The sequence below is a fragment of the Leiobunum rupestre genome, chromosome 1 (assembly GCF_980474605.1).
Source record: "Leiobunum rupestre chromosome 1, qqLeiRupe1.1.hap1, whole genome shotgun sequence".
NCBI lineage: Eukaryota > Metazoa > Arthropoda > Arachnida > Opiliones > Sclerosomatidae > Leiobunum > Leiobunum rupestre.
In genome coordinates, this window is record NC_143384.1 from 16217716 (window position 1) to 16231715 (window position 14000).

General features: G+C 28.4%; 1 protein-coding gene across 1 annotated transcript in view; it reads right to left on the reverse strand.

Annotated features, from left to right (window-relative positions):
* The window catches only part of LOC149961193 (uncharacterized), a 151678-nt gene extending 142834 nt beyond the window's left edge, over positions 1-8844 (reverse strand). The window contains exon 1 of the mRNA XM_090170087.1: positions 8790-8844. The gene's annotated coding sequence lies outside the window, so the exon portion shown is untranslated. The remainder of the gene's footprint in view (positions 1-8789) is intronic.
* Positions 8845-14000: the final 5156 nt, after the last annotated feature.

The following is a 14000-nucleotide window of genomic DNA, read 5'->3' on the forward strand; positions in this document are numbered from 1 at the left end:
TTCAAAAGGCTAAAATTCTCATTTTAAAAGCATAAAAAATTGTTAGAACCTCAACTGTGTTTAAATTTCAGTCTTTTCCCGCCAATTTACATAGAAGTAAAATATACACGTGCATTCGGAGAAGCTACACTCCATTAAAAATTCAAAACCACTCTCCAGACCCCTTTTGGTTTCTCTTTGCCCCCTCCAACTTCTAGAACGTTCCTACGCCCCTGTATAATCAGATTAGTTGATTTGGGTTAAAATGCCAGATAATTTAAGCATGAAATTAATCCAAATTCATTATACCTAACAGTTATTGATAATAATAATAATCAGCTAGACTAAAACCCAAGGCACCACCTTAGGCCTAAGTCATCAAGCGACTTTTAAAGTCAGTAAATATCATTCGATTCATTTCCTTTCGACATTACTATTAAAGATTATTTTAATTTGCTTTCCATACGATTATATATTTACTATCATATTATAAGTCAGATCTCATCTGATTTAGTTGACTGAATCAGATGAGACGAGCTATAGCAAATCAGATGAGATGGGTTACTTGTTCTAAGGAATCAGATACAATTTGAGATTAGATTGATGGATGAGGAGAACGTAAAATATGAACCTGATCTGAATAACCTGATCAGTTCACCCTTGAACCTGTTTGATCCTTCTCACCTCAAAGTTCGTCATCTGACCCTTTGTCCTTCCAAAAACAGTTGAGCCACGTCATAAATATTAATTTCCTTCAATCTGGCTCTACATCTTTCTACAACATTCAGAAAATCTTTCGCAAAACCCAAAGTTATTACCAAGAATCTATTCAAGTTATCAGAGAATATGTAATCGCTATAGCCTCTTTTCCAATGATTCCCGGAAGATACGCTCCGCCTACACGAAGAGAAATAACACGCTATCAAACCGGAGTTTTTCCCCCCTTACCGGCAGAACGGGGGGAAAGAAAGCTCACGATAAAGGCTAAGGGGCGTGGTTTTTATCAGGGACAACACATTCTCGGCTCACCTCAATTACATTCTTGCTATTATTTAAAAAAAATCACCGCTTGGTGCTAGGTATTTAACATTCTTAAGCTTCAAAATAAATTTATAATTTGGCCGATAAAGACTTAAGAGAGGGTGGGGGATAAGAGAGTACTTATAAGGGGGGGGGGGTTTAATCTTCGCGAAAAGCGATCCGTCGATGATAAGCGCCACTTCGCGGCAAAGTACGCGTAATATGAAATTATACAAACGGGCTAATTACGAGACTGCGCGCTCGCAAAAAAAAAGAATTTCTTAATTGGCAAGATTACAATCTCTTCACTTAACACATCCTCTCTGTATATCAAAACCCTTCATTTCCTTTTTCGAGCAAACTCCCTCCCTTCATTTCGGTCATTTTACTTTGTAATTATCCCGCAAATAGGGTGCCAGCGCGGACCTCACTCCTACCGATGGTCACTGGCCTAATATTAGCCAGAGCAAGGTAATAAAAAAAGAGTTGAAGGAACCCGATGTCTTCCCCGCCTGATATTGTCTGCTCGAGTTTATTTCTTTGCTTTATTTTTAAAATACTTTTTCCTCGCCAGACCTGGAGCTAATGCCTTTTCTTTTGGGGATATTTTTTATTGATATTATCGAGAACAAGTTTTCAGATTTTTAAATAAGGGTTTATTATTATTTTTTTTTCGTTGGAGCCGTGTAAGTCTTTTATTCTTTTTATAGTAGTTTCATCCTTGTATTGTGATGGTGCATATATTATTTTTTGGGGTTCTTTTACTATATTTTTTATTTTATTTTACATCGATTGACTTTACCCAAAGCTCTTGGATATTTGACGCGTCTTAGTGGTGAGGTTTATTGAATATTAATCATTTTTAATAATAATGGAGATTTAATATTAATATTTTTTAATATTAATTGAGATTTAATATTAATATTTTTTTAATATTAATTGAGATTTAATATTAATATTTTATATATTAATGGAGATTTAATATTAATATTTTTTTAATATTAATTGAGATTTAATAAAACTATTTTTAAATTAATATAATTTATTTTTAAATTAATATAATTTAATTTTAAAATAGTATAATTTTTTTAATTAATATAATTTAATTTTAAAATAAATATAATTTAAGTTTTTAAATTAATATAATTTTTTTAATTAGTATAATTTTTTTTTAATTATTATAATTTAATTTTTTTAATTAATATAATTTAATCTTTTTAATTAATACATTTTTAAAAGTAACGCATTTTTAATATTACTTGATTTTTTCAATATTATCATATTTTAATTAATTATTATTAATATTAATATAAATAATTTTTAAATAAATATACTAAAACTATAAAATCTAGCTAAAACATAGGTAATAAATTCAGAAATATGTAACATATTGACTTAAAAGTATGACATTTCCTGATTTCACACGGAATATACAATCGTTGAACCGTAAATAGAAAAATCTTTCATTTTCTACGCCCTTAATTTCCGTTTACCATCTGGTTACTTAAACACGTCATAAATCTAACTTTGATGTAGCCCAAGTTGCGATATTTTTAAGCTACAAAGTAAAAAGTAGATGAGCCGTTTTTCGTCACGGAGTTGGAAGTGACGTAATTTACGTCATATTAACAGGGTTTCATGAGATAAAATAAGATTTATATTCATTAAAATAGGATTTATATTATTATAAATTTAGCGATTATCGTGCGCAAATTATATATTTGAAAACTAAAAGTTAAAACAAGAAGATTAAAACTGAACATTGAATTAGAATTGTGCACAAGCGTTAAATTTAAATAAATGTAATTTTAATTTAATTAAATTAAATTAAATTTAAATAAATTTAATTTTAAATAAAATAAATTAAATAAAATTTAAATAAATGTAATTTTAAATAAATTTAATTAAATTAAAATTACATTTATTTAAATTTAATTTAATTTAATTTATTTAAATTTAATTTAATTTAATTTAATTAAATTTAATTTAATTTAATTTAATTTATTTAAATTTAATTTAAATAAATTTAATTTAATTTAAATAAATTTAATTTAAATAAATTTAATTTAATTTAAATAAATTTAATTTAATTTAAATAAATTTAATTTAATTTAAATAAATTTAATTTAATTTAAATAAATTTAATTTAATTTAAATAAATTTAATTTAATTTAAATAAATTTAATTTAATTTAAATAAATTTAATTTAATTTAAATAAATTTAATTTAATTTAAATAAATTTAATTTAATTTAAATAAATTTAATTTAATTTAAATAAATTTAATTTAATTTAAATAAATTTAATTTAATTTAAATAAATTTAATTTAATTTAAATAAATTTAATTTAATTTAAATAAATTTAATTTAATTTAAATAAATTTAATTTAATTTAAATAAATTTAATTTAATTTAAATAAATTTAATTTAATTTAAATAAATTTAATTTAATTTAAATAAATTTAATTTAATTTAAATAAATTTAATTTAATTTAAATAAATTTAATTTAATTTAAATAAATTTAATTTAATTTAAATAAATTTAATTTAATTTAAATAAATTTAATTTAATTTAAATAAATTTAATTTAATTTAAATAAATTTAATTTAATTTAAATAAATTTAATTTAATTTAAATAAATTTAATTTAATTTAAATAAATTAACTCTTAGTTTTTAAATATAAGTTTAAAATGTCATACTTATGAACGATCAAGTTACTTGTGATAGTATAAATATTATTTTTAAATTGTGGATGATTAAGTGGCATCCTTATGACTGATTACGTTACTTATGTTAGTATAAATAATATTTTGAACCTCCCGTTACGTTGGGTACGGGAGAAGAACTAGAACTTGATATAAATTTGGTAAATTTGGAAAATATCGTTTGATGAGATTTCGTGCGTAAAGCCAGTAATTTGGAAAACGCGAGAGGCGGACCTCTCGCGCTCGAATGTGATATTTAAAAGGCCGGTTTCGTTCTTGCCAGTGATGGGGGCTTTAGAAACGCGGAATGAAGAGATGGAAGGGGGGCGGGTGTCAAAATGTTTCGCGGGGTTTCGTATCAAGGGCAAAACGTGGTTTGCTCAAGTTCGAAATCGTGGCTTTTTAGATCGATGCTAATTATTGGGATTTGATTTTTCAGAACGTTTGACTTGAATTTCCAATTCAATATTAGCTGGCCATCAAAAGGGGAGAGTAACACTGAAATTAAATCTAAATTTTCCAAATGTATAACTGACATTGAATAGGAATTGCCAAAACAGTGACTAAAATTGAATAGGAATTGCCAAAACAGTGACTAAAATTGAATAGGAATTGCCAAAACAGTGACTAAAATTAAATCATTTTTTCCAACTGTAATTTACATTAAATTTGAATTTTTTAAAACAGTAATTGAAATGAAATTAGAAATTTCAAAACGCTGACTGAAACGAAATCGGAACTTTAACCAACTGTTATTTAAATGAAATTGGAATTTTTAATAACGATAATTTGAAATCGAATCGGAATTTTCAATAACGATAATTTGAAATCAAATCGGAATTTTCAATAACGATAATTTGAAATCAAATCGGAATTTTCAATAACGATAATTTGAAATCAAATCGGAATTTTCAATAACGATAATTGAAATCAAATCGGAATTTTCAATAACGATAATTTGAAATCAAATCGGAATTTTCAATAACGATAATTGAAATCAAATCGGAATTTTCAATAACGATAATTTGAAATCAAATCGGAATTTTCAATAACGATAATTGAAATCAAATCGGAATTTTCAATAACGATAATTTGAAATCAAATCGGAATTTTCAATAACGATAATTGAAATCAAATCGGAATTTTCAATAACGATAATTTGAAATCAAATCGGAATTTTCAATAACGATAATTGAAATCAAATCTGGATTTTCAAAACGCTGACTGAAATCCAATCGGAATTTTCAAAACGCTGACTGAAATAAAATCGGAATTTTTAAACAATTGACTGAAATAAAATCGGAATATTTAGACAATTGGCTGAAATTAAATCTGAATTTTTCAAAACGGTGGTTGAAATTAAATCCGAGTTTTCAAAACTCTGACTATAATCAAATCGGAATTTTCAAACAATTGACTGAAATTAAATATGAATTTTTAAAGAATTGACTGAAATCAAATATGAATTTTTAAGCAATTGACTGAAATCAAATATGAATTTTCAAACAATTGACTGAAATCAAATATGAATTTTCAAACAATTGACTGAAATCAAATTTGAATTTTTAAACAATTGACTGAAATCAAATTTGAATTTTTAAACAATTGACTGAAATAAAATATGAATTTTTAAACAATTGACTGAAATAAATCCGAGTTTTCAAAACTCTGACTATAATCAAATCGGAATTTTCAAACAATTGACTGAAATCAAATATGAATTTTCAAACAATTGACTGAAATCAAATTTGAATTTTTAAACAATTGACTGAAATCAAATTTGAATTTTTAAACAATTGACTGAAATTAAATATGAATTTTTAAACAATTGACTGAAATAAAATATGAATTTTTAAACAATTGACTGAAATAAAATATGAATTTTTAAACAATTGACTGAAATAAATCCGAGTTTTCAAAACTCTGACTATAATCAAATCGGAATTTTCAAACAATTGACTGAAATTAAATATTAATTTTTAAAGAATTGACTGAAATCAAATATTAATTTTTAAACAATTGACTGAAATCAAATATGAATTTTTAAATAATTGACTGAAATCAAATATGAATTTCTAAACAATTGACTGAAATTAAATATGAATTTTTAAACAATTGACTGAAATCAAATATTAATTTTTAAACAATTGACTGAAATCAAATATTAATTTTTGAACAATTGACTGAAATTAAATCGAAATTTTTCAAAATGGTGATTGAAATTAAATATGAATTTCATATTTTAAATAAATATTTAGTTAAATAAGTTCTGAAGTTAATTATTCTTACAAAGAATTGCAATTGTTTTTGTAAATATTAATTTGTAACCCAAACATTTAAATAAGGAATTTTAATTGGTTTGCGGGTACCTGTACGAAAAACGTTACAATATATTTCAACTTCTTATTTTAAATCGTTTTAATAACAATAATATAGTGATGGAAAAAAAAATGACGGATGAAAATATTTTATCCCTAAATGTCAAACGCACGTGTTGGCGGTTAAAATTCTTCCACTTCCTGAATCGGAGGTAAAACAGATCGAATATTTGAAAACAAGTTTGACTAAATTTTCGCGATGACCCAAAAGTATTTGAAGAGTGATAATTAACGAAAAACTAAATTTCTAAAAAAAAATGGTATTTAAAATAAAAAAAGAAGAAAAACTAATTTGCATAAAATTAAGAGTGGGTGAGGTTAGCTTAAATTTTTAATTACGAAATACAAATTCCAAAATCTTGGGGTGAAACAATGTTTTTGGAACATTTTAAATCGAAGAAAAGCGTTCTCGAAAATATCACAATCTTGAAAAATATCATATTATTGGAGTAAATAAAATATTAATAAAATTGCAAACGAAGAAAAATAATGAAATAAGATATCGTTACGGTTATGTAAATACGTTGTACGTTGAGAATACGCGAAATTCCTGGGAAATCTATTTTTTTTTTATTTATTTGAACGTACGTTGTACGCTCTAGTAATTTTCTAAATTTCGAGCGTGTCATTTCAATGCTCTGTGAGGAAAATCACGTTTGGGAAAACATCCCAAAGATCGCTTTCTCAAAATGTATTTTTCTTCTTTTTGAAAAAAACAAACTAAAACTGGATGAACATTTGTAGGGAATATATATATTTAAATTTATTGAGGCATTAAATTAAAAGCGATTTTAATATTCCGGACTATTCTAATTCGATACGATTTTCTCTAATCGAAAGCCTGTTCATTTTCTAATTAGGACGAAAGTTTTATATTAGGTTCGGTTTATAGCGAAATTATAGCGCTTCATTTTACCGTAAAATAGGAATTTTTCCGTGCCTAAAATGTATTTAAATTTCATGATAATTTTAGTTTAAATTATTCTTCATTTATTTTAAACGACGGCGTTTATAAATCTTCTTTTTGGACCTTGACCATCGTATTTTAATTACACCAATAATTATTCGTTATATTTCAATAATTACGTAACGTTTAACGGTTTGAGAAAAAAATTTGAATAGTTTTAGCAGCGTCTCATAGACTGGCCACTGTCTATACACACCCAAATTCTTAATATTTTTTAAAATGGAATTCAAACGTACTTTTTACTTTTCCAAGTAGATTAGACGCGGCGTTTTGCATAGATTTAAAAGAATTCTACCTTGAACTAATTTTTTAAATAATCTCCTCGTTTAATCTTTATGGTTACCTTCTAAAAGTTCTCCACTCGCGGTAAAAAAAGAGATTTTGAAGTACCGCGCAATTTCGAAAAAGTTTCGATTAGGCTTGACTTTCATAAGGTACGGAATCAAAACAAACGCCTAGCTACGTATGACCTCTTTATTGCCTGTCAAATCTTCACGACCTTGGCTCCTGTAATTTCAATTTGAAAGAACATACCAGGGTCTTCTTTGAACACGCGTTAATTTTCCACTTTTTTATTTTGGAAAAAAGTTTAAAAGATTTTTAGTTTAAATTATTGCTTTAAACTGCTTTGGGGCTTATTCGCATATATCCCTTGCAACTGATACATATATTACTTTTCGTGGAGGTTTTATGGATCGAGTTAGGTAGGAGCTAAATATTTGTGCACACGTGGTTTTTTGGGGTGGGTTGATTTCAAATACATCTAGTTTGGAATTGTTGTTCTGATCGTAGTTTGCTTGGAAAAAACTAACACTTGAATGATTAATTTATTTATTTTTCTGCTGAGAATTTGGGCGTGAGCAGATGATCTCAAATTTATTATAATATAATTATAAATTATAAATATAATTTAAATAATTTCCATGAAGGGTTAGAAATTGTTTATTACTTGTTCAATTATAAATATAATTTAAACAAATATCCATGATGGGTTAGAAATTGTTTATTGCTTGTTTAATTATAAATATAATTCAAACAAATTCCAATAATGAAATATAAATTGTTTATTGGTTGTTTAATTATAAATATAATTTAAATAAATTCCATGATGAATTATAAATTGTTTATTGCTTGTTTAATAATAAATATAATTCAAACTAATTCCACGATGGATTAGAAAGTGTTTATTGGTTGTTAAATTATAAATAAAATTTAAACAAATTCCATGATGGATTAGAAAATATTTATTGCTTATTTGATCTAAAAGTTACCCTATTTTAAAAAATATTTATATAACCCTTAGCGAATGTAAATTGTCAGTTTCCCCAAACACGATCAAATATATTAACGTTTCTATTTTTTAAATATTGAAATTAATTCAATCCACCAACCAGAAATTAAATCATTAATTTTAAAAATGCAAACCTATTCTGTAAAACTTGCATAAAAAAATTAAAACTATATCGGAAGAATATCTCCAATACTTTGCGTAAAATCTGCGAACGTCAAAGAATTCTTCGATATTAAATAAACTCGCGAATATAATATTTTGCAAAATATAGTGTAGTAATCTTTCATAGCTCTAGTACCGCGATAGGAAGCATTATAATTGCAGACATCAGCTGAAGCGATAAAGCTTAACTCGATAACGAGTTAGACATTTTACGCCTTTCCTCCTTGCCAACACCACCAATTAACAAAAATAAAAACCCTTATTAATTAACGATTAATTAACTTACCTTAATCAGTATATATCCATAAGATTTAATCCAAATAAAATAAATATAGACACAAAATTGTCGATGTTAATATCACGTCAATGGTTGAACAACGTTTGGAGTAAACTCCACCACGTGGCAAAACGACCTGCGCTTTTAAAAAACGCTCCACCGAGAGGCAGGTAACCCGTTATGTTTCATACACCTAGTCTATCTCTCTCAACCCTTTGCCGAATTTTTTTAAATCATTCTTTCCTCTGAAACTTTTTTCTTCGGTTTTGTAAAGTTACTTTATAATTTTGGTTGCACCAGCTCGCAACAACTCGGTTGTAGTACGTTACGGTTGTCGGATGTCGGTATATTTAATGATTACGTTGGTTCTTCGCATCCCCCTAATGCTTGCTCTATATAGTTCGAATACTCTCGATTCACTGGGTTAAACAATTTTTCCTTGGGCACTCTCAAACTACCGTTTTACAATGTACGCGTCAGTATATATAAACTCGACTTTATCGCGGCTGAAACGAGGCGTCGCGTAAGAGTGAGTAAATATAATAAGAAGCTACTCTTCATTATTTCAAAGTGTTGATAGACAGAGTTTATTACTACAGAGTAGTAGCACTACGTAGTCTTGACCACAGCCGCCATTTTGGGTGAACTAAATTATTCATTGGATGTCAATATATTTATATTTTAAATAGTTGGTAAAAATAGTCAAACATTATAGGTTAATAGCACTACGTAGTGTGGACCACAGCCGCCATTTTGGGTGAAATACATTATTAATTGGATGTCGATATATTTATATTTTAAATAGTTGGTAAAAATGATCAAACATTATAGTGTAATAGCACTACGTAGTGTGGACCACGGCTGCCATTTTGGGTGAACTACATTATTAATTGGATGTCGATATATTTATATTTTAAATAGTTGGTAAAAATGGTCAAACTTTATATTGTAATAGCACTACGTAGTGTGGACCACAGCCGCCATTTTGGGTGAACTACATTATTAATTGGATGTTGATATATTTATATTTTAAGTAGTTTTTAAAAATGGTCGAACATTATAGTGTAATAGCACTACGTAGTGTGGACCACAGCCGCCATTTTGGGTGAAATACATTATTAATTGGATGTCGATATATTTATATTTTAAATAGTTGGTAAAAATGATCAAACATTATAGTGTAATAGCACTACGTAGTGTGGACCACGGCTGCCATTTTGGGTGAACTACATTATTAATTGGATGTCGATATATTTATATTTTAAATAGTTGGTAAAAATGGTCAAACTTTATATTGTAATAGCACTACGTAGTGTGGACCACAGCCGCCATTTTGGGTGAACTACATTATTAATTGGATGTTGATATATTTATATTTTAAGTAGTTTTTAAAAATGGTCGAACATTATAGTGTAATAGCACTACGTAGTGTGGACCACGGCCGCCATTTTGGGTGAACTACATTATTAATTGGATGTCGATATATTTAAATTTTAAATAGTTGGTAAAAATGGTCAAACATTACAGGGTAATAGCACTACGTAGTGTGGACCACAGCCGCCATTTCGGGTGAACTAAATTATTCATTGGATGTCGATATATTTATATTTTAAATAGTTGGTAAAAATGGACAAACTTTATAGTGTAATAGCACAACGTAGTGTGGACCACAGCCGCCATTTTGGGTGAACTACATTATTAATTGGATGTCCATATATTTATATTTTAAATAGTTGGTAAAAATGGTCAAGCTTTATAGTGTAATAGCACTACGTAGTGTGGACCACGGCCGCCATTTTGGGTAAACTACATTATTAATTGGATGTCGATATATTTATATTTTAAATAGTTGGTAAAAATGGTCAAACTTTATAGTGTAATAGCACTACGTAGTGTGGACCACGGCCGCCATTTTGGGTAAACTACATTATTAATTGGATGTCGATATATTTATATTTTAAATAGTTGGTAAAAATGGTCAAACTTTATAGTGTAATAGCACTACGTAGTGTGGACCACAGCCGCCATTTTGGGTGAACTACAGTATTAATTGGATGTCGATATATTTAAATTTTAAATAGTTGGTAAAAATGGTCAAACATTACAGAGTAATAGCACTACGTAGTGTGGACCACAGCCGCCATTTTGGGTGAACTACTTTATCAATTGGATGCCAATATATTTATATTTTAAGTGTTTGGTAAAAATGGTCAAACATTATAGGGTAATAGCACTACGTAGTGTGGACCACAGCCGCTATTTCGGGTGAACTACATTATTAATTGGATGTCGATATATTTATATTTTAAATAGTTGGTAAAAATGGACAAACTTTATAGTGTAATAGCACAACGTAGTGTGGACCACAGCCGCCATTTTGGGTGAACTACATTATTAATTGGATGTCGATATATTTATATTTTTTATAGTTGGTAAAAATGGTCAAACTTTATAGTGTAATAGCACTACGTAGTGTGGACCACAGCCGCCATTTTGGGTGAACTACATTATTAATTGGATGTCGATATATTTATATTTTAAGTAGTTTTTAAAAATGGTCAAACATTATAGTGTAATAGCAATACGTAGTGTGGACCACGGCCGCCATTTTGGGTGAACTACATTATTAATTGGATGTCGATATATTTATATTTTAAGTAGTTGGTAAAAATGGTCAAACATTATAGGGTAATAGCACTACGTAGTGTGGACCACAGCCGCTATTTCGGGTGAACTACATTATTAATTGGATGTCGATATATTTATATTTTAAATAGTTGGTAAAAATGGAAAAACTTTATAGTGTAATAGCACAACGTAGTGTGGACCACAGCCGCCATTTTGGGTGAACTACATTATTAATTGGATGTCCATATATTTATATTTTAAATAGTTGGTAAAAATGGTCAAGCTTTATAGTGTAATAGCACTACGTAGTGTGGACCACAGCCGCCATTTTGGGTGAAATACATTATTAATTGGATGTCGATATATTTATATATTAATAAGTTGGTAAAAATGATCAAACATTATAGTGTAATAGCACTACGTAGTGTGGACCACGGCCGCCATTTTGGGTAAACTACATTATTAATTGGATGTCGATATATTTATATTTTAAATAGTTGGTAAAAATGGTCAAACTTTATAGTGTAATAGCACTACGTAGTGTGGACCACAGCCGCCATTTTGGGTGAACTACATTATTAATTGGATGTCGATATATTTAAATTTTAAATAGTTGGTAAAAATGGTCAAACATTACAGGGTAATAGCACTACGTAGTGTGGACCACAGCCGCCATTTTGGGTGAACTACTTTATCAATTGGATGCCAATATATTTATATTTTAAGTAGTTGGTAAAAATGGTCAAACATTATAGGGTAATAGCACTACGTAGTGTGGACCACAGCCGCTATTTCGGGTGAACTACATTATTAATTGGATGTCGATATATTTATATTTTAAATAGTTGGTAAAAATGGACAAACTTTATAGTGTAATAGCACAACGTAGTGTGGACCACAGCCGCCATTTTGGGTGAACTAAATTATTCATTGGATGTCGATATATTTATATTTTAAATAGTTGGTAAAAATGGTCAAGCTTTATAGTGTAATAGCACTACGTAGTGTGGACCACGGCCGCCATTTTGGGTAAACTACATTATTAATTGGATGTCGATATATTTATATTTTAAATAGTTGATAAAAATGGTCAAACTTTATAGTGTAATAGCACTACGTAGTGTGGACCACAGCCGCCATTTTGGGTGAACTACATTATTAATTGGATGTCGATATATTTATATTTTAAATAGATTTTAAAAATGGTCAAACATTATAGTGTAATAGCACTACGTAGTGTGGACCACGGCCGCCATTTTGGGTGAACTACATTATTAATTGGATGTCGATATATTTAAATTTTAAATAGTTGGTAAAAATGGTCAAACATTACAGGGTAATAGCACTACGTAGTGTGGACCACAGCCGCCATTTTGGGTGAACTACATTATTAATTGGACGTTGATATATTTATATTTTAAGTAGTTTTTAAAAATGGTCGAACATTATAGTGTAATAGCACTACGTAGTGTGGACCACCGCCGCCATTTTGGGTGAACTACATTATTAATTGGATGTCGATATATTTAAATTTTAAATAGTTGGTAAAAATGGTCAAACTTTATAGTGTAATAGCACAACGTAGTGTGGACCACAGCCGCCATTTTGGGTGAACTACATTATTAATTGGATGTCCATATATTTATATTTTAAATAGTTGGTAAAAATGGTCAAGCTTTATAGTGTAATAGCACTACGTAGTGTGGACCACGGCCGCCATTTTGGGTAAACTACATTATTAATTGGATGTCGATATATTTATATTTTAAATAGTTGGTAAAAATGGTCAAGCTTTATAGTGTAATAGCACTACGTAGTGTGGACCACGGCCGCCATTTTGGGTAAACTACATTATTAATTGGATGTCGATATATTTATATTTTAAATAGTTGGTAAAAATGGTCAAACTTTATATTGTAATAGCACTACGTAGTGTGGACCACAGCCGCCATTTTGGGTGAACTACATTATTAATTGGATGTTGATATATTTATATTTTAAGTAGTTTTTAAAAATGGTCGAACATTATAGTGTAATAGCACTACGTAGTGTGGACCACGGCCGCCATTTTGGGTGAACTACATTATTAATTGGATGTCGATATATTTAAATTTTAAATAGTTGGTAAAAATGGTCAAACATTACAGGGTAATAGCACTACGTAGTGTGGACCACAGCCGCCATTTCGGGTGAACTAAATTATTCATTGGATGTCGATATATTTATATTTTAAATAGTTGGTAAAAATGGTCAAGCTTTATAGTGTAATAGCACAACGTAGTGTGGACCACAGCCGCCATTTTGGGTGAACTACATTATTAATTGGATGTCCATATATTTATATTTTAAATAGTTGGTAAAAATGGTCAAGCTTTATAGTGTAATAGCACTACGTAGTGTGGACCACGGCCGCCATTTTGGGTAAACTACATTATTAATTGGATGTCGATATATTTATATTTTAAATAGTTGGTAAAAATGGTCAAACTTTATAGTGTAATAGCACTACGTAGTGTGGACCACGGCCGCCATTTTGGGTAAACTACATTATTAATTGGATGTCGATATATTTATATTTTAAATAGTTGGTAA